Here is a 26,262-nt window from a genome sequence, read left to right as displayed (position 1 = left end):
GTAAGAAACTACCAAACTGTCTTCCAAAGTGTCCCACTATTTTGCATTCCCACCAGCAGTGAATGGGAGTTCGTGTTGCTCCACATGCTCACCAGCATTTGGTGTTCTCAGTGTTTTGGATTTTGGCCATTCTAATAGTGTGTAGTGGTATCTAACTGTTGTTTTAATTTGCATTTTCCTGATGACATAGCATGTGAAGCATCTTTTCATATGCTTATTTGCCATCTGTATGTCTTCTTTGATGAGGTGTCTGTTCAGGTCTTTAGCCCATTTTTTAATTTGTTCACTTTCTTATTGTTGGGATTAAGAGTTCTTTTTATATTTTGAATAAGAGTCCTTTATCAAATATGTCTTTTGCAAATATTTTCTCCCAGTCTATGGCTTGTGTTCTCATCCTATTGATGCTGTATTTTGGACAGCAGAGGTTTTTCATTTTAATGAAGTCCAGAGTATCAATTATTTCTTTCATGGATTGTGCCTTTGATGCAGTACTTTAAAAAGTCATCACCATAACCAAGGTCACCTAGATTTTCATCTATATTGTCGTCTAGGAGTTTTACATTTTATGTTTAGGTCTTTTATCTATTTTGAGTTAATTTTTCGGAAGAGAGTAAGGTCTGTGTCTAGATTCATTTTTTTTTTACGTGTGGATATCCAGTTGTTCCAGCATCATTGGTGAAAACACAGTCTTTACTGTAATGCTTTTGTTCCTTTGTCAAAGATCAGTTGACTATATGTATGTGGTTCTATTTCTGGGTTTTCTGTTCTTTTCCATAGACCTATTTATTCTTTTGCCAATACCACACTGTCTTGATTACCTTTGCTTTATAGTGAGTGTTGAAGTTTGGTAATGTGAGTCCTCTGACGTTGTTATTCTTCAATATTGTGTTAGCTATTCTGGGTCTTTTCCCTCTCTATATAATCTTTAGAATTAGTTTTTGCTATCCATAAAATAACTTGCTGAGATTTTGATTAGGATTGCATTCAATTTAGAGATCAAGTTGGGAAGAGCAAGCGTCTTGACAATATTGAGTCTTCCTATCCGTGAATATGGAGTATCTCTCCATTTACTTACTTCTTTAATTTTTTTCATCTGAGTTTTGTAGTTTTCTATATATAGATCTTATACATATTTTGTTAGATTTATACCTGTTTATTTTGCGGGTTCTAATATAAATGATACTGTGTTTTGAATTTCAAATTCTAGTTAATTGTGGTATATAGGAAAGCAATTGACTTTCCTCTGTTAACTTTGTATCCTGCAACCTTTCTATAATCCTTGCTAATTCCAGGAGTTTTTATTTTGGATTTTTTATGTAGATGATGATGTCTTCTATGAACAAAGAAAGTTTTATTTCTTCCTTCCCAGTTTCCAATCTGTATACATTCCCCCCCCCTTTTTTTCTGGTCTTATTGCATTAACTAGAACTTCCAGTATGATGTTTAAAAGGAGTGGTGAAAAGGAGCATACATTCTTTGTTCCTCATCTTAATGGGAAAGCTTCAGATTTCTCACCATTAAGTAGTGATGTTAGCTGTTAACTGTGGGTTTCTTGTAGATGTTGTTTACCAAGATGAAGAAGCTCCCCTCTATTCCTAGTTTGCTGAGAGTTTTTATTGTGAATGATTGTTGGATTTTGTCAAATGCCTTTTCTGTATCTATTGATAGAATCATGTGATTTTTCTTCTTTGGCCTGTTGATGTGATGGATAAATTAACTGATTTTTGAATGTTGGACGAGCCTTGCCTACATGGAATTTTCTCTTTGTCATGGTGTATAAAAATTCTTTTTATACATTGCTAGATTTCATTTGCTAATATTTTTTGAGAATTTTTGCATCTTTATTCCTGAGATATATTGGTCTGCCGTTTTCCTGTAATGTTTTGTCTGGTTTTGGTATAAGAGTAATGCTGGCCTCATAGAATGATTTAGGAAATATCCCCTTTCTTCTCTCTCCTGGAAGAGATTATAGAGAATTGGTATCATTTCTTTCTTAAATGTTTGGTAGAATTCACCAGTGAACCCAACTGGACATGATGCTATCAGTTTTTGAAAGATATTAATTTTTGGTTCAATGTCTTTAACAGATATAGGCCTATTCAAATGGTTTTTTCTTCTTGTGTGAGTTCTGGGAAATTGTATCTTTCAAGGAATTGCTTCATTTTAACTTGTGTATCAAACTTGTGTGCATAGACTTGTTCATAAGATTTCTCTTTTATCCTTTTAATGTGATGTCCCCTCTTTCATTTCTGATATTAGTAGCTTTTTTCTTCTCTCTCTTTTTTTTTTTCTTAGTTAGCCTGGCTAGTGCTACCAATCTAATTGATCTTTTTAAAGAAACAGGTTTGATTTGATTGATTTTTTTGATTGATTCCATGTTTCCAATTTCATTGATTTCTGCTCTTTTATTATTTCTTTTCTTCTCCTTACTTTGGATTTAATTTGATCATCTTTTTCTAGTTTTATAAGGTGAAAACTTAGACTACTGATTTTAGACCTTTCTTCTTCTCTAATATATGCATTCAATGCTGTAAATTTCCCTCTAAAAGCACTGCTTTCGCTGCATCCGACACATTTTCATAAGTTGTGTTCTCATTTTCATTAAGTTCAAAGTACTTTTTAATTTCCCTTGAGACTTTTTTCTTTGACCCATGTGATATTTAGTAGTGTGTTGTTTGATCTCCAAATATTTTAGTTTTTTTTTTTTTTGGTATTACTTTTATTTATTTATTTATTTATTTATTTTAAACATCTTTATTGGGGTATAATTGCTTTACAATGGTGTGTTAGTTTCTGCTTTATAACAAAGTGAATCAGTTATACATATACATATGTTCCCATATGTCTTCCCTCTTGCGTCTCCCTCCCTCCCACTCTCCCTATCCCACCCCTCCAGGCTGTCACAAAGCACCGAGCTAATATCCCTGTGCCTTGCGGCTGCTTCCCCCTAGCTATCTACCTTACTACGTTTGTTAGTGTGTATATGTCCATGACTCTCTCTCGCCCTGTCAAAGCTCACCCTTCCCCCTCCCCATATCCTCAAGTCCGTTCTCCAGTAGGTCTGCGTCTTTATTCCTGTCTTACCCCTACGTTCTTCATGACATTTTTTTTTCTTAAATTCCATATATATGTGTTAGCATACAGTATTTGTCTTTTTCTTTCTGACTTACTTCACTCTGTATGACAGACTCTAGGTCTATCCATCTCATTACAAATAGCTCAATTTCATTTCTTTTTAAGGCTGAGTAATATTCCATTGTATATATGTGCCACATCTTCTTTATCCATTCACCCGATGATGGGCGCTTAGGTTGTTTCCATCTGGCTGTTGTAAATAGAGCTGCAATGATCATTTTGGTACATGACTCTTTTTGAATTTTGGTTTTCTCAGGGTATATGCCCAGTAGTGGGATTGCTGGGTCATATGGTAATTCTATTTGTAGTTTTTTAAGGAACCTCCATACTTATTTTGGGATTTTTAAGCACTCTTTCTGTTATTGATTTCTAGTTTAATTCCATTGTGGTCTGAGAAGAGACATTGTTCAATTTCTAAATTTGTTAAGTTGTATCTCTCCGTTCATTTATTTTTAATATATATGTGTTTTTATATTTATAGGGGTTTCTTGTAGACAAAATATAGTTGGGTCATGTGTTTTGATCCACTCTGGCAATGTTTCTTTTTTAATTGGTGCATTTAGACCACTGACATTCAAAGAGATTATTGATATAGTTGGAGTAGTATCTACGATATTTGTTACTGTTTTCTGTTTGTGGCCCTTGTTCTTTTTCTCCTATTTTTGTTTTCTGCTCTTTTCTACCATTTGTGGTTTTAGTTGAGCATTTTCTATGTTTCCATTTTTTTCCTTTCTTGGTATACTAGTTATACTTCCTTTTTTAAACCTTTTTTAGTGGTTTCCCTGGAGTTTGCAATATACATTTACAGCTAATACAAGTCCATATTCAGATAACACTATACCATTCACAGGTAGTGTTAGTACCTTATAATAAAATAATCCTAATTCTTCCTCTGTGGTATCATTACTGTCATTCATTTCACTTATATGTAAATATATATATATATACACACACACACAAAATATATACATAAGCACACATAATCAAATACATTTTTACTATTATTATTTTGAAAAAACTGTTATACTTAAATTAAGAACAAAAAGCCCATAAGTTTTTTTTTTTTTTTTGGGGCCTCTCACTGTTGTGGCCTCTCCCGCTGTGGAGCACAGGCTCTGGACGCGCAGGCTCAGGGGCCATGGCTCACAGGCCCAGCCGCTCCGCAGCATGTGGGATCCTCCCGGACCGGGGCACGAACCTGTGTCCCCTGCATCGGCAGGCAGACTCTCAACCACTGCGCCACCAGGGAAGCCCGAACCCTTAAGTTTTTATTTTTCCTTCACTTATTCCTTCTCCAGTGCTCTTCTCTTCTTTATGTAGATCTGAGTTTCTGAGATATATTATTTTCCTTCTCTCTAAAGAACTTCTTTTAACATTTCTTTCAAGGCTGGTCTGCTGTAAACAAATTATCCTAATTTTTATCCTAACTTTTCTGAGAATTTTGTATATTCCTCCTTCACTTTTGGAGGAAAGTCTGTAGGGACAGAATTCTGGGTTTATTTCTCCTACATCTTAAATATTTCACTTCACTCTTTTTGCTTGCCTTGTTTCTGGTGGAAAATTAGGGATAATTCTTATCTTTGCTCCTCTATATGTAAGATATTTTTTTCCTGTGGCGTCTTTCAAGATTTTCTCTTTATCTTTGATTTTCTGCAGTTTGAATATAATATACCTAAATGGTTTGTTTGTTTGTTTTTGAATTTACCCTGCTTGGTGTTCCTGGATATTTAATTTGATGTCTGACATTAATTTTGGGAAATTCTGTTATTATTCTTTTCTCTCTTTCATCTTCTTCTGGTATTGCCTTTACATGTATGTTATACCTTTTGTAGTTGCCCCACAGTCCTTGGATATTATGTTCTCTTATTTTCCTCTTTTTTCTTCTGTTTTGAAAGTTTCTATTGATATATCATCAAGGTCAAAGATTTTTTCCATATTCCTGTTCAGTCTACTAATGAGCCCATCAAAGCATTCTTCATTTATCCTCTAGATTTCCTTTTTGATTCTTTTTAAAAATTTCCATCTCTCTGATTACATTTCTCATCTGTTCTTGATGCTGTCTGTGCTGTCTATTTTATCCATTAGTACCCATTAATCAAATTAAAAAAATTTTTTTCTTGTCTGATAATTCCAACATCTATCCCATATCTGAGTCTGATTCTGATACATGTTGTGTCTCTTTGAACTCTTGATTTTGCCTTTTAGTACACTTGTGATTTTTTTCCTGATAGCTCTGCATGATTTATTGGGTAAAAGGGACTGTGATAAATAGGCCTTTAGCAATGTAGTAGTAAGGTGTAGCAGGAAGAGAGTCATTCTATAGTTCTGTGATTAGATGGCAATCTGCCAATCTTTTAGTGGGTCTGTGTCTCTGAACTGTAAACTACGCAAGTGTCTCTCAGCTCTCCCTCTCCCCCTACATGGAGCGAGATGACCACAGTGGGCTGGAGTTAAGTATTTCCCTTCCCCTGGTCACTTAGGTCTTCATAAAACCCCAGTAGTATAAGCTTTGGTAAAATTGTTTCTCTTGAGAGCAGTCCTTGTTTAGGAAAACAGAATTCTCTGGTGTATTTCAAAATAGTTCTTTTTCCCTTCCCCTTGCCAGAATCACAAGGGGACTTTTCTTTGATATTCACTAGGAGAATCTGGTTGAGCTCCTGGAGGTAAAAATCACAGAATGTGGGAGCATTTCTCTGTCTGGGTCGCCCTGGAGTTTTTACCTCTCTGACTTGTCTACATGGAGCTTGCATCAGTTCATCAACTATAATTCAGGTTTCCCAAGCACTGGTTCCTATGAGAGTTTTTCCTTGAGGTTCTCTGCTCGGGTAAGTTGTGATTATTTGTATTTGCTTGTCAGTTACTCCAGCTTTATTGTAGATGCAGTGGTTTGCCCTGTGACCTCACTTCTATGACGGATCCAAGAAAAGCTATTGATTTTTCAAGTTGTTCACCTTTTTACTTATTATTAGGATGGAGTGACAGCTTCCAGGCTTCTTACATGTTGGTCCAGAAGCCTGCAGCTCTCTCCATCCGGTACATTTTACATTTCATATTTTGTTATTTCTACAATTTCTATTTCATCTCATCCCAAGTTTTCCTGCTGAATGCCTATGATATTTTTTATTGCCTCTATTATTTTGTTATACATCATAAGTATACGCATATTGTTTTCTACCTTTAATAATTCTGAAAATTTGAAATATTTATGGGTCTAATTCTATTTCTTTATTCTACTTATCCTTGCTCGTGTATTCTTGTCATCTTGTGGTTTTACAAAAATCTCATTGTGAGCCAATGTTTGTTGAAACTTTATTTGTGAGGAGTTGTGAGGCTTAGTTTGAGGGTATATATTCCTGCAGAGATGATTTGCTTTAATTTCTGCCAGCCACACGGAATCCCTTCGATAACTGAGCCACCATAATTTCTTAGTGTTTTCGTTTTCATTGTACAAGTACTGTAATTTCAGACTACAATTGCTACATAATGACTGACTTCTACTTATAATTTTCAGGGACTATTTCAGCCATCCAACCCCCACTCTCCCCTCACATACCAAGAGGCAAGATTACACTAGACAACTTTCCTTGCTGAGTTCTCTTGCAAAGCAGTTTTCTTCTCGTTCATCATTTCCCGGGGGATATAGCACATTAGGGCTCCTAGATTCATGGGTGGGTGTCCAAAACAACAACTATCCAAATGCCCTGTCCTTTTATCTCCCATGTGGTTTTGGAAGTTACAACTCCATGTTGCTGGAGATGGGCAGATACTACCTGGAAGCTTCTGGCTTTAGCCCCTCTTTTCCTGTCTAGAGTCATAGGGCTGCTTCATGTTTGGCCTTAGTGAAGGAGTTTCTTCATTTTCTTTCACATATATAGTTCAGATATGTACCCCAAATAATTTTAAGTATATTTTGTGTACCAATTTTAGATATTTTGTAGTGAACTGCTTTTTGGGTATGTAACTACGTATTTAACTGGAAAGGAAAGCTCCTTGACAATTTGATTTTGATATTGTGTATTTCTTTTTCATTTTTTTTCCCCTTCACATTAAAAATTAAATCATTCTGTAGAGCAGGTATTTTAACTGAGTCACACTCCCTATGTACCGATAGTTTGGGGTTATTGTTTATTTTCTTTTCATTTCTTTCCTGTGTATTTAACTGATTGTGTCTTTCCTGCAAAACACACACACACATACACACACTTTGTTTTGTGTTTGAGTTAAGGCACTGTACTACTGAACTGCATAGTCAGCTTTTTGACCTGCATCTGGGTTGCACAGTAGTGCTGCTGCTTTCATATCCTTATATCTCTAGTGCAAAATTAGAAACGTTGAGAACTATTATGTACTAAGTACTCACTTAAATGTGTTGAACTGTTGAACTAAAAGCCTTTAGTGTTGAACACAGGAAAAACGATGGATATGGAGTACTCCTATGTCTCTAAAAATTTAAATAAAATAAGTAGATCACTTAAAATATAGGTATGTAATATTTTGTCTAACTTTTTTTTTGGTCTTAATTAGTTTGTTGTTTATCAGGTTTAATGTGTGTGGGAGGGATTCTGTGGATATTTATTGTAGAAGCAACAGCACAAAATAGCAATATTTAGGAGGGAAAGGGAGGGGTTAACCCTGGTTAATGTAGAAGCAAGTAGTAAAAGTTTCATGGAAATATAATTGTAAAAGAGCAGAAACTGTCTCTTCCTTAAAATTCGTTAAAAGTTCTGTAATGTATATGATTAAGGACTATCAAGGAATTTTTTTTAAAGAAACTATTTTCAATGCAGGCAAGGTTAGTGACATCCTGTTTAAAAAATCTTCATTTTGCACATTTTTAAGAAATCCACTACATTGACCATTCAGTATTTGATCACGTGTTAGGCATTCACCAATGTCAATTTCTCTTCTATTTCCTTGCCCTGGGAGATTTTACTTCCTCATCCTCTTAAATTTATGCCAGGCAGCGTGACTTGCTTTGGCCAGTTAAACGTGAACAGGAGTGATACGTGTCACTTCCAGGCAGAAGGATTTCATGGTGAGTCTTCTGGTCTTTGAGCCTCTTCCCTGTCCTGGTGCTCATAGAAGCATGGGGTGATTTGCAGCTATCTTGAGTCTGATGCAGCCCAGAAATCAGAATCAACACAACACAGCTGCCTCAAGAGTTGCCCAGATCTGCATGTGAAAAAAAATGAACTTTTGTTATGTAACAGTACTGAGATTTGGAGTTGTTTTTAATTGCTCTATAACCTAACCTACTCTGGCTAATACAGGTGGTAAAATATGAAGTACTTTAAACAAATACAAAGAGAACACTTAACAAATGCAAGCAGAAAGAGAACAATTGAGATGACATATTTTATGTTAGGAAGCACTACCCCTGGTTTAAAACACACCAAGATTTTCAGATAAAAGTAACTTTTTAAGAGTGCTTATAAAAACAAGTTGAAATCTAATTCACCCCATTTTCTCAAATTTTTGAGTCTAAAATATGTTTTTGTATATTGTAGTATTTTATCCTGAGGTAAGACCTTTGAGTATGTACTAAATATTTCTCTATGGTAGTATTCTTTGCTAAGTACAATCATTAATTACTGAATTTTATTAGTTTGGTCTGTTATTTGTATCTTAGTCTTCCCAGCCCTGGGGTTAGCACTGGAACAAGCTTCAGCTGAAATTTTGGAGAGGGTATGATAGGGAACAATATGATTTTGTAATTATAAGTGGAGAAGACCTTCATTTTTGTTGTGTTTTGTTTGTTTTATATTTGCTTGTTTGGCTGGTTGGCATTCGAACTCCCTGTCCATGTTGGGAACTTTTTTACTGTTTATGTCTTGCTGGGGAAGATTTATTTGCTGATGTAACCCAGTGGCTAACAGTGGGACAGTAGGGTTCTCTCCAGACCTTTCCCATAGTAGGAAGTTGGCCATTGTTTCCCAGTTTTGCTGCCTTGACTTCATTTGCCACTTATTTTTCAAGCCAGGTTCTCCAGACATGTAAATGGTTTTGGAAGGCTGTAAGTCCCTAATGTAAGGAATTTAAACAAATTCCTCTTCGTAAATTCGTCAGTCAGTGTCTGTCTCTTTTACCTAAGAACACTGATAAAAAAACTTTGACTATAGATGCTGCTTCTTTTTTTTCAGGCACACATTTCTTAGCCCATTTATTCATTCATCTATGTATTCATTAAAGAGCTATGCATTAAATGCCTTATAAATATCTTTTTACTGAGATTAAAATTGGAAGCAAGGTAGATAGGCAGGAATGTATGAGTTCTTTCACATTGTTAAATCTGCTATTGTCTGTCCTGTATCAGAGCCTGTTCACATGCTGCTCCTTCTATTTGACTGTCTCCGCACACCGCTGCTATTCTTACATGTCGGCCTGTAGTGCTTTCTGGCCGCTGCTCTGTTCTTGTACATATCTAGTAAACTCCTTTTCATCCATCAAATATTAGCACTAAAGGAAACCAACCCGAATGGTTCATCATGCTCTGTAAATTTCATTCATGCATTTTATACATTCCTTAGTTCTTTACATGTGGACTCTTTTCTGTTCCTCTCCATGTTTCCTTTTGCTCATGATGTTATCCTCCCGACCTAGTAAAACTATCCCTTTCATGCCATAGGTACTCAAAACATATTTGCCCAGAGAATGAAGGAAATAGACAATCAAAATACAGTGTGCTACATGGTACAATTGGATTAACTGCAGAGTGCTGTGAGCTGATGAGGTGGGTGATCTAGCCCAGCCTCGGGGGATCAGTGATGTGTAAACTGAGATCTAAATGCAAATCAGCTAGGTGAAGCTGTTGGGGGTGAGAAGAGGGAGAAAAGGGGAACTGAAAGTGTGCTCTAGGTAAAAGAAACAACACATAGGAAAGCCAGGAAGCAAGTTATCTGGAATTCCATGGAACCCCACAGAACATACCACATTTGGTCACCTGGGACACACTCAGGGCACGTGCTCATTGGGGGAGGGTGAGCTCACATGCCTGACATAGAGTTCACACTCAGTCTCAGTGCAGAGTGAAAACAAGTATCCTAGGTCAATCCCAGCGAAGTTTCTGTGGTTTTCTCCTTGCAGTGGTTGGTTTTCCTTTTCTCTGATCTTTCCATCCCATCAAGAAGAGGCAGCTATGAAATTGGTATCATAAGTGCACACCTGGCTAGTCCTCTTCTAAGTGAATAGGGGATTCCTGCTATAACCCTCCAGGGTTACATGATTAAGCTGACATATGTTTTATCCTGCAGCTCTTCACTTACTCGGAGGCAGGCCCAAACGCCCAGGTGTGCAGGCTACGCATATAAACCATGGTTGATCCTGGTCGCAATCACCTCTTCTGTTGGAAATTCTGCATTTATTTTCAGTTTAATTTCTTCCATGTATCTATATATTTTGCTTCATTGTGTATCAATATTTGTGGTTCACATATTAATAGTGACTTTTCACTTTGAATTTCTTTTTTCTAAATTGAAGTATTACATATATAGTACTGATAGTACGATTTCTTTCTTTCTTCCTTTTCTCTCTTTCCCTTCCTTTCTTCCTTCCTTCTTTCCTTCCTTCCTTCCTTCCTTCCTTCCTTCCTTCCTTCCTTCCTTCCTTCCTTCCTTCCTTCCTTTCTTTCTTTCATCAAACATCTTACATCTTTCCTGTTAACTTATTAACCGTAATAAACGTCCATGCTACAGATCAGCAAGCTGGGAATTGATTCAGTGTGCAGACAGTGGTTTCCTAGTGAAGAAGAGGCAGCTGGGTTTTCAGTGTGGGAAGCCAAATCCTTTACCTATTGACATACTTTACCTGGTGTTTTGAAGTTTATTAATGCCCTCCAGATGCATGTTGAATTTTTCATTTTATTTTATATATTTGGAGACAGTGTTGGATGGCAGAATGAATAGTGAGAAGACTTGTTTTAAAATCTTACTTATGCAGAGACAATGCAATTGCTGGAGGGTATCTGCTAGGAGCCTCAGTGGCCTTCTCAGCAGAAGGGGATTAACAGTCCTCACCCCATGGGTGTCATAAGGATTAAATGAGATACTACCTCAAAATAGGGGTTTTAATTCATAATAGGTATGTAACTAACTTTTTGTTTTCTTTATCTCAGTTATTAACGTCATGTTGATTAATTCACATATATGGTTTACCAATATGGGCATTCATTTTTGTAGAAAATTTTGATAAATTCACTGTGAAATAAATTTCCAGACTTTCACACTTTGCTTATGAAGTTCCTAAGCCTCATAAGTAGGAGGCTCATTGTTTAAAAATAGACTCGCTTGGTCTCAATTTCCCTGGAATAAGGTTCTGCTACTTTGGGTATTATGTTTTTACCCTCCCACTTTTTTTTTGCACTGTTTCCTATGATTCATTTTCATTACTTTAAAGGCCAAATATTCAAAGAAAGAATATACACTTCTGTGCCACTTTTACCCTGATCTTTCTTTAAATCTGATCCCGATTGGCAAATACCTGTGACAATGAAAATGTGCATTCTCCCTGAGAAAGGACACCTCATTTGAATCAGTTATTCTTCTGCAAATAATAGCAAATGGAAAAGAGTTTGGGGGTCAGAAGATGTTTGTTTTAGCCCTCTCTGAACTTCATTTTCCTTCTCTGTGTATTTAGAACTCATACAATTATTTTTAAGCAAAATAATATATGTCAGAACTTTATAACTTAGAAATGACTACATAAATGTTATTTTTTTTGTTACAAAAATAAGAGTTGGCCCATGTCGCTAGGATAAAATGAAAGTAGAAAAAGACCCAATTAGTCTTTTGTTTGATTAGGATGCTCTTCCAATCAGAACTGAGAAAGCAAGCCCGCTGCGTAATTTATTGCCCACTTTGCTTTTCCTCTACTTATTTAATTTAATTTTTTATTTAGTTTTAACAGAACCTGGATATTGTATTTTGGAGAGGACAGGGTCAACCTCAATACCTCTGTTAAGGCTGATATAGTTTAAGAGCAGGGCCTTCAATCTCTGTTTCTTTTTAGTGTGTCTGCCTTGGAGTGCTAGTATTTTTAGTGCACTTTGGACCATCAGGGTTTTCCACTCTGGCACTTTAACTGAAACAGTGTAGTTTCTCTCCTCCTTAGGCCAATCAAAGTTAACCTTTTTATTTGCGAATTGAGAACTGGTGCAGAAAATTATTCTGTTGAATGTCAAGGTGTTAAGACAGTCTCAGGCTAGGGATATAGGAGGAACAGCATTGGATACAGAAAGTTAAGTCCTATAGGAGGGTAGATGTGACTAATATTGGTAAATATGATTAAGGTTCATGGGGGATGTGTTGAGACCTAGCATTTTTAAAGGTAGAATTGTATTTGAAATAATTTAACATTCTTAATATTAAATGTTAAACTTGCCAGTTGTGAGGATGTTGAAAAAGCTATTTTCTTGGTACAAAGTACCAGGCAGTATTATTTGTTTGTTTGTTTGTTTGTTTATACAGCAAGTTCTTATTAGTCATCAATTTTATACACATCAGTGTATACATGTCAATCCCAATCGTCCAATTCAGCACACCACCATCCCCACCCCACTGCGGTTTTCCCCCCTTGGTGTCCATACGTTTGTTCTCTACATCTGTGTCTCAACTTCTGCCCTGCAAGCTGGTTCATCTGTACCATTTTTCTAGGTTCCACATACATGTGTTAATATACGATATTTGTTTTTCTCTTTCTGACTTACTTCACTCTGTATGACAGTCTCTAGATCCATCCACGTCTCAACAAATGACTCAGTTTCGTTCCTTTTTATGGCTGAGTAATATTCCATTGTATATATGTACCACATCTTCTTTATCCATTCGCCAGACAGTATTATTGAGACTACAGCATCATTGAGAAGATGCTTTGCTAATCCCCCCTCAGGGTAGAAGCTGAACCGCAGAGTTTTAATATAGACTGAACTCTTTTGCTTGAGCCCAGGATAATGGTTTACTTGCTATCTGGAAGAAAGAAGAGAAAAGCTGAAAAAAGTGGGAAGGGAGCTAGTGAAGTAGTAAAAGGCCAAACTCTACATCAGGTTATATCAAGTTACTAAAGTCACAAAAAGTAATTTTTTGAGAGTAAGAGTAAACATAGAGCTTGGGCTGGTCTGAGGTATCATGTCCTAAGGAAAACTGTGATTCAGAGAGGAAATAAGTGGCTGAGAACTCACAGAAATCAAAGGCCAAGCTCTAGACCAATAAGAGCCCATGCTAAGTTTCACCAGGCCATAGGGAGCTAGGGGACCCCTAGGTAGTATCTAAGCTAATAGTAGAAGTTATTTCTGCTTATCCCTTTCTGAGTTCCCTTTCATGGGAAACCAGTGTTCCTGTATACTAAAACTCTTCACCGGATACCTTTTTCCATCTCCTGCCTTGACTGACTACTCGTTTCCCTTATACTATTCAATCCACTACAACTTGGCTTCTACCCCTAATAATTCTGCTGGAACCATTCTTACAGGAATGGGAGCATTTGCAATATAAACTCAAAACAATTCTGTGATTTAGGTACCATTATTATTCTCATCTGTATCATGGGGATAATAATAGAACTGACTACATAGAGTTAGTTGACCCTCAAATATGCAGTTAGTTTTCAACAGACATTTGCTATTGTTATTATTATTGTGTTGTTGTTGTTGTCCTCTGTTCCCTTCTTCAGGAAATGCTATTTTTCTTAGTTGCTGGGACAAGCTTCTTTCAAGATTTTCAGTCTTCTTGCCTGGACATTTCCTATGTCTCCCTTGCAGCTCCTCTTCCTTTACCAATCCTTGAAAAATTAGTGTTCTTTGAGGCTCTTCCTGAGTGATAAGCCATAAGCGGTAGCTTATCTTCCCACCATTTCAACTATATCTACTTGTCATTTTTTTTCAAATCTTTACCTCCATGCTAACTCCACAAGATCTAGAATCATGAGTGCAATCACTAAGTCTATTTTCCCAGCTCAGTGAATGGCAATGCCTGCTAGTTGCTGAAGCCAAAAACTGGGTGTCATCAGTGAGACTCCTCCATATTCAATCAATAATTGGACTGGCCAATTCTGTCTTCTAAATATTTCTGGAATCTGTCTGCCTTGCTTCAACCTCTGTGTCACTGACATTTCAGGATTGCATAGTCTCCTAATTGGTCTCCCTTTCTCCAGTAAAGAGCCTTTTAAATCCATTCTCTGTGTCACAGTGAACTTATCACAAATTAACCCCAGATTAATCTCCTACTACTTTCTCCTTAAATGGGTCCAGCCCTGTTAAACTATTCTAAGTTCCCTCAAGATGTCCGATTCCCAGTTTAGCTCAGGGCTTTGCACATTCTTTTCCTTCTGCCTGGAAAACTACCTCCTTTCCCTGTACCCTTTATCTGGTTGATTCCTTCTCATTCTTCAGGTTTTAGCTCAGATGTTATTTCCTCAGAAACCCTTTCCTGCATCACTCAAACTCTGAATGAGATCTTTCTGCCCTATGCACCTAGAGTGCCTGTTGCAGCTCTCACCACAGTGCCATGTGATTGCCAAGATACCTGTCTCTCCCACTAGCCTATAAGCACCCTTCAGTACAGAAATTGTATTTTATTATTGTATCTCTAGAAACCAGTGCAGCATCCAGCATATAATAAGTACTTAAGGAATGTGTGTCAAAAGAATAAGAATGGGGAATAAAATCTCATTTAACATTTAAATGCATTTTCTAATAATGCATCCCCATAATGGAAGCACATCCTAATTAAAGTATATAGAAGTATATAGTGTAACAAGTCACTCTGTTTCTCAAGTTACCCAATCTGTAAAATAAAGAGGCTGGATAAGTATATGTGTGTGTGTGTGTGTGTGTGTGTGTGTGTGTATAAAATACACCCTTTTCAGCTCTAACATTGTATTATTTTCTAAAGACTCCTCAATGAGAAACTACCAATAGTACCACCAAAGAAACCCATTCAATGCTACTTTCCTAGATACTGAATGTAGAACAACTGTCTAATTCCGGATATTCTAGGGTACTTTCAAGACAAAGATGTATAAGGAACATTCTAGACTGAAGTCTGTACTCTTCTAAAATAACCGGGACCGTGTGCATCTTTGAATCCTGGCTTTATACTGTTAGTGGTTTAATGCTGAGCCAGTATTACAAGTTTTGTGTGTTTGCTTGAACGTTACAGCAGACGTAGCATAGAGCAGTGAGCCGGGAGTCAGCCTGCCGGGACACAAATCACTGCTCTCCAGAAACTCACTGCGACTTTGGCATAGCTCAGTTTTCTCATTTGCAAATTAGAATAACAGTGGTAACTAACACGGTATTTTGTGAAGATGAATGCATTAAGAGTTGCAAAATTATTAAAACAGTGTTTGGTGTATAGAATATGAAGTCAGCGAATGTTATCTATGACTGTATTACTAATTTACCATTATTTAAATTACTTTCTTGCTTACTTAACTTTCAGTTAAGGGGATTTTCAAGATGAGAGGGTCTTCTGCTCTCTGTGATCTCTTTCCACCTGCCTTTGCAGAACAACCCCCTCACTGGACCACCAGATGTCACTGTTTCTGACAGTTTCCAACTTCTTGGCCATCTCAAGATGTTATGCTATTTCGAAGGAGAAATGTGTGAAGTTTCAAAGAGAGAAAACGTTTTAATATTATGGAACTTTTAATAAAAGTTCCCTAAAACCATATATAACCATCTTTAAAGCATTTTTTTTCATGTATTATTCAAGGAGTTCATATTACACTTGCCACAGCTGAGATGATGTTGATGATAATGAGAACCTGAGAATGACTTCTAAATGGATCACTTGGGGTTTATTCATTATTAAACCATTCAACAAAAAACATTTTCATAAGTAGTTATGTTAAAGATAACTTGATAGAAAACGAAATTAAATTGGACATGGATACCACCACTAGATAGAGGCTAATAACAGAGACAAGAGTTACAAATAGCTTAAAGCAGATTAAGAAAAAAGCTATTTTTCCTTAACTGACCTAAGCTATTTAAACAAGGAGAAGTATTATGCTAGGAAAGGACAGCAAAGGAAAAGATGTCTCTTGGTAGGGCATTAGGGACGGTAATATGGAGGAGAAGTATTTGAGTGCGATCTTAAAGAACAATTAGGATTTGACCTAGGGAAACGGGCTAGGGATGATTTGTATGTGCAAAGATATGAATATAGGAAAGTACAGAAAATATATGTAGACCAGTAAGAGATTCATTTAATCTTACAGGTAGGGCATATAATAGAGAGTGATAAGAAAAAAATAGTGAAAATATACATTGGGATCAGATTGTGAAGGCCCCTGAGTACGAGGAAATAAGATTTAGAAGTGCAGCAAAATAAAATAGAGCACTGGGGATGTACATAGGTGAGTTTGAATCCTGGTTTAGGCTCTTAACTATTTAAGCTCAGACCAGAGAACCTCCCAGCCCCACACTGAAGAGGGGGGAGAGATAGAAAGAGAAAGGTATCCGGCGGGGGTTAGGGGCTCCCTGAACTGCAGTCAGTTTCTTGACTGGGAAATCTGGGCAAATAACACTGTTGGGAAGTTGGGAAGATTGAGGATAATGCACTGTAGGCACTTGGAACCTGTAAGCTGTTACTATAGTACTTTGTAGATGATGGTTCCTCTGTTATCAGAAAGAGTATTTCTATATTTAGTGGATAGTAAGAGATCATTGAAATAGAGGTGCCTAAGAACAGATTCTCCCCTCTTCCCTGACAGTATGTAGAGACCTACCTTGGGACACCCTGTGTCTGTGGTTGAACAAGGTATTTGTATAAATGGAACAAGTGGCCCTGTGACTCTTGATACATTCTCAGAGGTGCTTAAGGATTTGTTGAGATGCTTAACCTGCAATGGTCAGGCTTAAGCCACAGGTACCCCTACCATGTCCACAGAGGGTGTTAGAACTCTGTTAGGCTCCAAAAGAGACTGCTCCTGTTACAGTTATTAGGCTCTTTACCACTTTCACAAGCTCAGAAAATGTGCCCTGTTTTGAGAGTTTTCAGAAGTCTGCTTATTTTGTTTTTAAGAATGAAAACCAGTTCATTATTATTTGCTTTCCTTTAGAGAGATCCTGTGGTTACATGTTTTGTCTTTTCAATTAAAAAATAAATATTACAGATCATGTGAACCACACAGTCATACCAATTAGAGGCTTGGAAAGGGAAAATCTTCACCCTTCTTTTGGAATAGTATGTCTGCTCTAATATTGCCTTTAATGTTTTGCAATGATTCGCTTTTCCATTGTCCTGAAGGACAGGGTTTTGCCTGACTTCTTTTCAGAGACTATTCTGGAATATTGTAACCGAACTACTATCTCATTTTTTCTCTCTCTGGGATATTTCTCCTGCCAGACTAAATTTTCTTTTCTAAATTTCATATCTACCTCTATTCCCTTGAACCCAGCTAAACAATTCATTTCCTCCCCATTTTGGCTTTTTATAACACCTAACCTGTTATTCTACTCCCAGTTTCCTCTGCTTTAACCAAACTGCCCACACTTAGGGGCTTGAATCTTCCCTTATTTCTGTCATCATTTTACTCTTAATTTTGTTACTTTTGCCACTGGAATATCTACAGTAAAAAAGGCACAAAGAGTTCTCTGAGTTCGAAAATTACTTTTGTAGCTATTGTTGCCAAGGAAACCACTTCCACTGTATCTTACTTTTACTTAGCACATAGAGTCCTTTATGCGCTAGATTTTGAGGAATCACTGTGAGATTTCTTTGTCTCCCTATCTTTTTCTGTTAGAAAGCTGGACATCAGTTTCCAAAAGAAGTAGAGGAAAACAGTAACTGCCCTAAGCATCAACTTCGAATACACAGAGCTTACAAAACACCCAGAGGTAGGCGAAGACACTTGCTGGGGAAATATTTGGAGTAAGAGCTGGGGGACTCATATTTCTCACTGAACTTCTGAGTGAGCCCGAAGAATTTAACCTTTATTAATATTATTTAAGTTTCATTTTTCAACACGGCCTATCTCACCAAATTATTCTTCATAATGCTATTCATTCTTTGGCATGATAGCAGAATATTCTCCCCCATAAATACATGCTTTATGTTACTGTATCTTAGGAAATGTTATACAATTATGAAAATGCTATGCAATTATATATTTGCATATTTATATTAACTTTCTACACACATTCTTCTTTTAATATGTTTATTGGAGTATAATTGCTTTACAATGTTGTGTTAGTTTCTGCTGTTTAACAAAGTGAATCAGCTATACATATACATATATCCCCATATCTCCTCCCTCTTAAGCATCCCTCCCACCCTCCCTGTCCCACCCCTCTAGGCGGTCATAAAGCATCGAGCTGATCTCCCTGTGCTATGCGGCTGCTTCCCACTAGTTATCTGTTTTACATTTGGTAGTGTATATATGTCAATGCCACTCTCTCACTTTGTCCCAGCTCACCCTTCCCCCTCCCCGTGTCCTCAAGTCCATTCTCTATGTCTACATCTTTATTCCTGCCCTGCCACTAGGTTCATCAGTACCGTTTTTTTAAGATTCCACATATGTACACACATTCATTTAAAATTTACCTTGTTTGGTTTTCAGTTAATTCAGTTCACTGACCAGACGCTGGGGTTTTTTTTTTTTTTTTTTCCCGTCAAATTTTTTAGGAGAAAACTACAGAAACCTAGGAAGTATATCTAACACTTGAAAAAAATAGATATTTGTTGATTGCAGCGCCTTCTTATGAAACAAATCACTACTTTCAGCCTTTAGCTGCCCAGATTTTTAATATATCTGCTTCAAATAGCCAGAGGCAGACAAGATTAAAAACAAATGAAATAAGTCTTATTCGGTTATCACCAAGCACAAGTAGGTGTTCACCATGGGCAGGCGGCTACATGCAGGGCGGAAGTTCCTTCTGGCATCCTCATCGCACTTCCCACCCTTAATTATTCCTGTCTGTAGGCTTGCATGCTCAGCAGGCAGGGGTGTGGGTATTTCTGCTCACAGGATCTATTTGTTTTTGCATGGATGAGTATTTAGATAAACTGGCAGGCCCTTGTTAAAACTGCAAAGGAGTTGAGAGTGGTCCATTTTAACCTGCTCCGATGCATCTGGGCACACCCATCCACCCTCTTTACATGGCCTGCTGCCAACCTCTCCCCGCCCCAGACACCTCACATTGTGCTTGTCATGGAGCCACACCATACAGTACACTTACACTAGTGTGTATTTGCCTTCATTTACATTTTTACTTTTCAATTCCAGAAAAATTCCATTTCACTTGCTGCTTTGAACTTCATTCTGTCTGAGTCTTTCGTGTCCATTAACATAGCAGTGAGATTATGAAAAAATGGTTTATCTACATGAAAAACAATCACTTTTCTGAAATCTTTTTCAGAGGCTAGCATATGTGTGCACCCAGAGAAACAGTTTTCTCCTTCTCTCCCCACCCCGACTCTGAAATGTGAGACTCTAAATGTTTGGGTAGTTTGTGGGAAAAGGCACCTTCTAACTGCTTTTGCTTTAGTTTTCTTTGAAGTTGCACAGGGGTGAATAATGTTCTCTCAGTCCCGTCCCACTCCTGGTCCCTCCCTAACCATACCCAGGGAATGAGAAACCCCAGATGTGGTTGTGTATGGCTCATTTCCCAGAGCTGATAGATACATAGGAATATGTCTCAGCATCTAGTCTTTAAGTATTTTACCTGGCCTGGCCCTTCTGTTATCTCTTAAACTCCCTATTCCCTATTATACACCAGCTCCCCTTCTTTCCATCCTCTCTGCAGACATCTAGCAGCACTTACTACAATCTTGCTTCAGGCACTGTGCTGAGCATTGGCATAAGGACAAAAAAGAAAATTTGGTCCCATCCCTTATGAAAGTGACAGTATAATTGGAGACAGGGACATAAATAGGTATTTGCAATGTGCTGTACAATAGGACTAAGTTCAGAGTGTTACGGAAGCTGACTTGAAATGAGTCATGGAGAGTAAATTAGAGCTAGCCAGGAAAAGTGGGGACTTGGTCATGAATGACCTGTGAAGAGGGAACAGCAAGTGCAAAGGCCCAGGGGTGAGCCAGTGGGAGCCAATGGGCAAATTGGTCAGGAGCTAGAGGTATTTCACTATGGCCAGGCTTTTCTGTTCACCATGAGAAATGCTTATTATTAACTTAGTTGCATTATAATTTTATTACAATTATAAACTCTACATTCACACTTATTTTCAAGATGGAGTATTTATGGGGCACAGTTACTTGTTCACGCTCAATTACTTCTCTTCTCCAATTGAAGTGGTTATAAAATAATCATCAATTATAGAGCTTCTTTTGTTTTGGGTTGTTCTTATTCCAGTGTTGTCCATGTAATTTGGATAGCTGAAATAATGCTCCCAAGTTTGCAGTGAGATGTGGAGCATGAATTATCAAAATGAATCTGTACAAGTATAGTATAGTGAGAATCCATAAAATGCAATTCTGAAATTAATCAGTCCATTGGAGGGCTTAATAATGATAGAAGCAGCGTTTGCATTATTTAAGCATTATTGTTGGCAGATGGACCACACTGTGCTTTAAACAGGACTCACCCTAATAGAATAAGATTAACCATTTATTGAAATAGTAAGGATTGCACTAGAGCAGAGCAAATGGAAAAAAATCTCAAGAGAAACCAAATGGGTATTATATGGGCCAATACCACAAGTTAATCCTCCCCCTTTTCAATCCTCAAATGCAAATGGCAAGTTGTTTTAAGGCAGAGTCTAATCTCTTTTGCATCTGTTCTCTAAAGCCTTGTGTTAGACAGATATTTCGCTACAGAGCTGGCATCCAAACAGGTTCAGGGAAATGAAAATCTAGCAGTAGAATTAAGCCAAAGAATTGTGAAATTTGTTAATCATTTTTTCCCCATTTTTGTATTTCTGATTTCAATTTCCTGAATTGAGGAAGCAAGACTGAAGTAAAGCCACCAGTTGTCATTAATGGACAACGTTTCATTCTTGCAAAGGTCTTTTTCTCAGTAAAAATATATTGGAAACCTATGGAGAGGAACACAGATCCTGAAATACAGACCACCTGAGTAGCAGGTCCATATCCTTGACTAACCACAGACCACAGTGTGCAGTCCCAAAGTCAAAAAATATATACACAAGATGAAGGAAGACAGGAGTATTATTTAACACTCCATTGCTAGATGGGACATTACTCCAAACCCTAATTTAGTTTCCTAGAAAGCTAGGCTGAACCATGTGAAAACTTCTCTTTGCTTTGACATAGATGCCTTTTACCTAAAAGTAAATTTCTTCAAAGGGACTTTGTGTCTCACTTAAGCTCAATCTGAATCTTGGCTCTTCACATTCTAACTGTGAGGAAAAGCTGGCCTAGAAAGATGAAACCAGTAGGAAGAGGAAGACCGAAGAAGTGCAGAGGAGCTGGGACAGAGATGCTAGGACTTGTTTCAAGTGTTAATTTCCTGTAAGATACCAGGGCTCTACCCTTCTGGAAGGAAGAGCATTCAAAGAGCCAGAAAGACACATTTATCCTCACGCAGGTTTGCTTATATCTGTAGTACTTTTGTCAACAAAGTACCCTTAGCCCCTAACCGGGACCATCAGGGCAAGAAGCAGAGCAAATCCTTGATCTCTCTCCCCTCAAGACTGTTGGAGTACAAGATGAGGATAGCAAGCTAGGATTAGTGGTTATCAAAATCTCAGTGACATGCTTAGGTTTGCATAAAAGCTAGCATTGACTCAGCATCTGGTGTGCGGGCCTGTGAACCACTCTTACCCACCTACTTACTTCTGGAATTAGAATCATAGGTTCACAGCATGTCAGAGTTGGAAGGGACCCTACAAGGTAGTCTAGCTAATGAAATGCTTGGATCCCTTTTATTCCATTCTTGCAAGTTATCATTTCTCCTTGAATACTTCTTGAAGAGTGAATGAAGACAGGAAAGATGGAAGGAAAAGGACATTACCTGGTACTAGATAGCAGGCTCTGTGCTGAATGTTGTATATATTTTACCATTTAAAACTTGTATCATTTCTGTGTGTTATTGTTGTAGTCAATAAAAATCAACATATATGAAAAACTCAGCTTGCCTAGAGGTACAAGTATAAGCAGTCATGCTGAGATTAGATATCCAGTATTTCTGGACCCCAAATCTCATCCTTTGTACACAGCAACTTTTACATTTTAATCCATGGAACACTCATACTTGACATATTTAAAGGTATTACTGAAAAGGGGTGGTAAAGCAATTTGGGGAAACACTGAGGTGAATAATGTGAATACATTCTTCCTACTGCAGGAATTCAGTCTTTAATGTGTTGATGTGGTCTGTTTCTCTCAAGTGTGATAAAAACATTCTGAATTTATTGCCTTTTTATTTAACATTCACAACAGCCCTGTGATCAGGTAGTGTTATCCCCATTTTACATATACAGGAACAAGGGGAGATTGCTCTGCCTAGAGTCACCAGTTGGTAATGGTAAAGCTGTGATTTTGAACCTGGAGAGTGAGACTCAGGAATCTGAACTCTTACCTAGTACATGATACTAGTCCTCTCTATGGCATTTGATGTGTCCTTAGTTTACTTATCACAAACATCACGAGGAACCACCATTCCTTACGACAGCTCAGTGCCCAGTGCAATTCCAGAGAAATCTTGAAGGATAGGAAATGTACCAATGTATTCAATAAATTCCATATAGGTGAACAGAGGCTGTGTGGTAGATACTCATTATTTAATCTTTTATCAAGTAGCTGACCATTTTGGCCATAAAGTATGTTAATAGTTACATTTTCAGAAGATAAAAAAATATTGTGGTAAACATTAAAGAGAGAAAGTTTAATGTAATGATTGTTTAAGGAAGCAAATATTTCACTAATAGCCTATTCTTTTTCCTGTGATTAAGAACTCTTAATTTTAATAAAAGTGGAGGCAAGTCCTGATTTAATTGAAACTTTTAAAACTTTAATTTTTTCGGTAAAAAGTGATAGAAGTTCATTTTATAAATTTAAAAAAAAGTTCCTACTTCTACAATCTAAAGGCATCTGTTTCAAATCTACTTTTATTTAAAACATAATTAATAACATTATTAGAGCAGCAATTACATATGTATATAACTACATGGCAATTATTATTGAGCTCTTGCTAGGTGCAAAGCAGAATGGAAGCAGCTTTCAGAGAATCTCTATGAAGTTGATGTTTTATGTCTGTTTTGCAGATGAGGTACCAGGCCAAAGATTTCTTTGTTTTGTTTTTAAAAATAAGAAAGAGGAAGAACTGGGAATCAAAGCTAGATTTCTTTGAGAGAATGCTGAAATTTGTCTACCTAAGGAAAAATTCACGGCCTAAATGAAGTCATAATAGTAGGTGAAGTGTATGTGTATGTGTATACATATATGTGTGTATATATATATATATATATGTAAACACACACACATATAAAATATATATGTATATATACACATACATACACATATATGTATATTATACAAATATATAAAAGAACATATATGTGTGTATATATATGACAGCTTACAGCATCATCACTAGGATCTATTAATAGACTTGGTGAATTGGGATGAGAGAAGGGAGTTTAACTTAACTGGGGATAAGGCAGTAGGTTTATGAGTGGAGGGTGCTAAATTTAGTTCTAAATACAGTGTGTTTGTGGTTTCTATGAAATTTACTGATGGAGATGTTTGGTGGGCAACTGAAATGTGAATCTTGGTTTAGAGGTTGCTTGCAGAGTGCTCAGCATATAGACAGTGGCTAAAACCATAAATTTAATTGCATCATGAGAAGTGAGGAAAGAGGAATGAAGATCGGACACTAGCAAGAAAGAATTCATTAGATATTATAATTTCTTATGGAATTATTGACACGTAGTACTGCATATAGATAATGCACAATCAAAGGGATATTTGTTACAGTATGCAATTCATGTTACATAAATATGTTACATAATTTTTTATTCACAGTAAAAATATGCTAAGGAAAGAAATCGTATGGGGTTTTTATCCTCACATCCAGTAACTCTTCAATAAAAGCATAAAATGATAAAACCTCAATATCTTTCATTCATTCACAACAAAATATATATAATCAAAGTAAGAACTTAGGTCTAGTTACAGCAACCATGAACAGGAAATATGACTTTTTAAAAATATTTCCCACCAACACTGGAGTGAGATGAACCGAAAGAAAGAGGAACCTAACATACAATATTTTTAGTGTTAAATGCAAATGATAAAATAGTAGCAGAACCTCTGCTTGAGTGTAGCCTAATCTCAACACAGTAGCCAAGAGTGACGCATTAAAACTTAAGTAAGCTTTTCTCACTCATCTCAGATCCTTTAGTGGCTCTTCTGGCTTTATCCAGAGTAAAAGCCAAAGTCTTTACATGCACCTCTAAGGCCTCACCTGAGCAGACTCCCATTAATCCACTGCCTTCCACTCTTTCTCTCCTTCTTGCTCGGTGTGCTCCAGCCACAGGGGCCCGGGGAGCTACTATGGAAAATGCCAGGCATGATTCTTCTTAAGGACCTCTCACTAGCTGTTCTCTCTGGCTGCAGTGCTCTTCTTTTCAAGTATCTGCTTAGCTACCTCCCTCACACCTTCAAGGCTTTGCTCAAATATCACCTTTTTTGTTTTTTAACATCTTTATTGGAGTATAATTGCTTTACAATGGTGTGTTAATTTCTGCTTTATAGCCCCATATCTCTTCCCTCTTGGTCTCCCTCCCTCCCACTCTCCCTATCCCACCCCTGTAGGTGGTCACAAAGCACCGAGCTGATCTCCCTGTGCTATGCGGCTGCTTCCCACTAGCTATCTATTTTACATTTGGTAGTGTATATATGTCCATGCCACTCTCTCACTTTGTCCTAGCTTACCCTTCCCCCTCCCTGTATCCTCAAGTCCATTCTCTAGTAGGTCTGCGTCTTTATTCCCATCTTGTCCCTAGGTTCTTCATGACTATATATATATATATATATATATATATATATTTTTTTTTTTTTTTAGATTCCATATATATGTGTTAGCATACGGTATTTGTTTTTCTCTTTCTGACTTACTTCACTCTGTATCACAGACTCGATCCATCCACCTCACTACAAATAACTCAATTTCGTTTCCTTTTATGGCTGAGTAATATTCCATTGTATATATGTGCCACATCTTCTTTATCCATTCATCTGTTGATGGACACAGGTTGCTTCCATGTCCTGGCGATTGTAAATAGAGCTGCAATGAACACTGTGGTACATGACTCTTTTTGAATTATGGTTTTCTCAGGGTATATGCCCAGTAGTGGGATTGCTGGGTCGTATGGCAGTTCTATGTTTAGTTTTTTAAGGAACCTCCATACTGTTCTCCATAGTGGCTGTATCAATTTACATTCCCACCAACAGTGTAGGAGGGTTCCCTTTTCTCCACACCCTCTCCAGCATTTATTGTTTGTAGATTTTTTGATGATGGCCATTCTGACTGGTGTGAGATGATATCTCATTGTAGTTTTGATTTGCATTTCTCTAATGATTAATGATGTTGAGCATTTTTTATGTGTTTGTTGGCAATCTGTATATCTTCTTTGGAGAAATGTCTATTTAGGTCTTCTGCCCATTTTTGGATTGGGTTGTTTGTTTTTTTGTTATTGAGCTGCATGAGCTGCTTATAAATTTTGGAGATTAACCCTTTGTCAGTTGCTTCATTTGCAAATATTTTCTCCCATTCTGAGGGTTGTCTTTTCGTTTTGTTTGTAGTTTCCTTTGCTGTGCAAAAGCTTTGAAGTTTCATTAGGTCCCATTTGTTTATTTTTGTTTTTATTTCCATTTCTCTAGGAGGTGGGTCAAAAAGGATCTTGCTGTGATTTATGTCATAGAGGGTTCGGCCTATGTTTTCCTCTAAGAGTTTGATAGTGTCTGGCCTTACATTTAGGTCTTTAATCCATTTTGAGATTATTTTTGTGTATGGTGTTAGGGAGTGTTCTAATTTCGTTCTTTTACATGTAGCTGTCCAGTTTTTCCAGCACCACTTATTGAAGAGGCTGTCTTTTCTCCCTTCTATATTCTTGCCTCCTTTATCAAAGATAAGGTGACCATATGTGCGTGGGTTTACCTCTGGGCTTTCTATCTTGTTCCATTGAAATATCACCATTTTAATAAGTCA

At 37.1% G+C, this 26,262-nt stretch overlaps 1 long non-coding RNA gene across 1 annotated transcript in view; it reads left to right on the top strand.

The window, feature by feature from the left end:
- LOC149749228 (uncharacterized) overlaps positions 1-18,730 on the top strand; it is a 48,661-nt gene extending 29,931 nt beyond the window's left edge. Inside the window, exon 3 of the long non-coding RNA XR_016393406.1 lies at positions 15,567-18,730. This is a non-coding gene — a long non-coding RNA (uncharacterized LOC149749228). The remainder of the gene's footprint in view (positions 1-15,566) is intronic.
- The last annotated feature ends 7,532 nt before the right edge of the window (positions 18,731-26,262 follow it).

The sequence above is a fragment of the Delphinapterus leucas genome, chromosome 5 (genome assembly GCF_059928025.1).
Source record: "Delphinapterus leucas isolate spDelLeu-1000000601 "Yukka" chromosome 5, BTC_Dleu_Yukka2, whole genome shotgun sequence".
Classification (NCBI taxonomy): Eukaryota; Metazoa; Chordata; class Mammalia; order Artiodactyla; family Monodontidae; genus Delphinapterus; species Delphinapterus leucas.
Note: the sequence above shows the minus strand (reverse complement) of the source record. Positions and strands in the feature narration are given on the sequence as shown.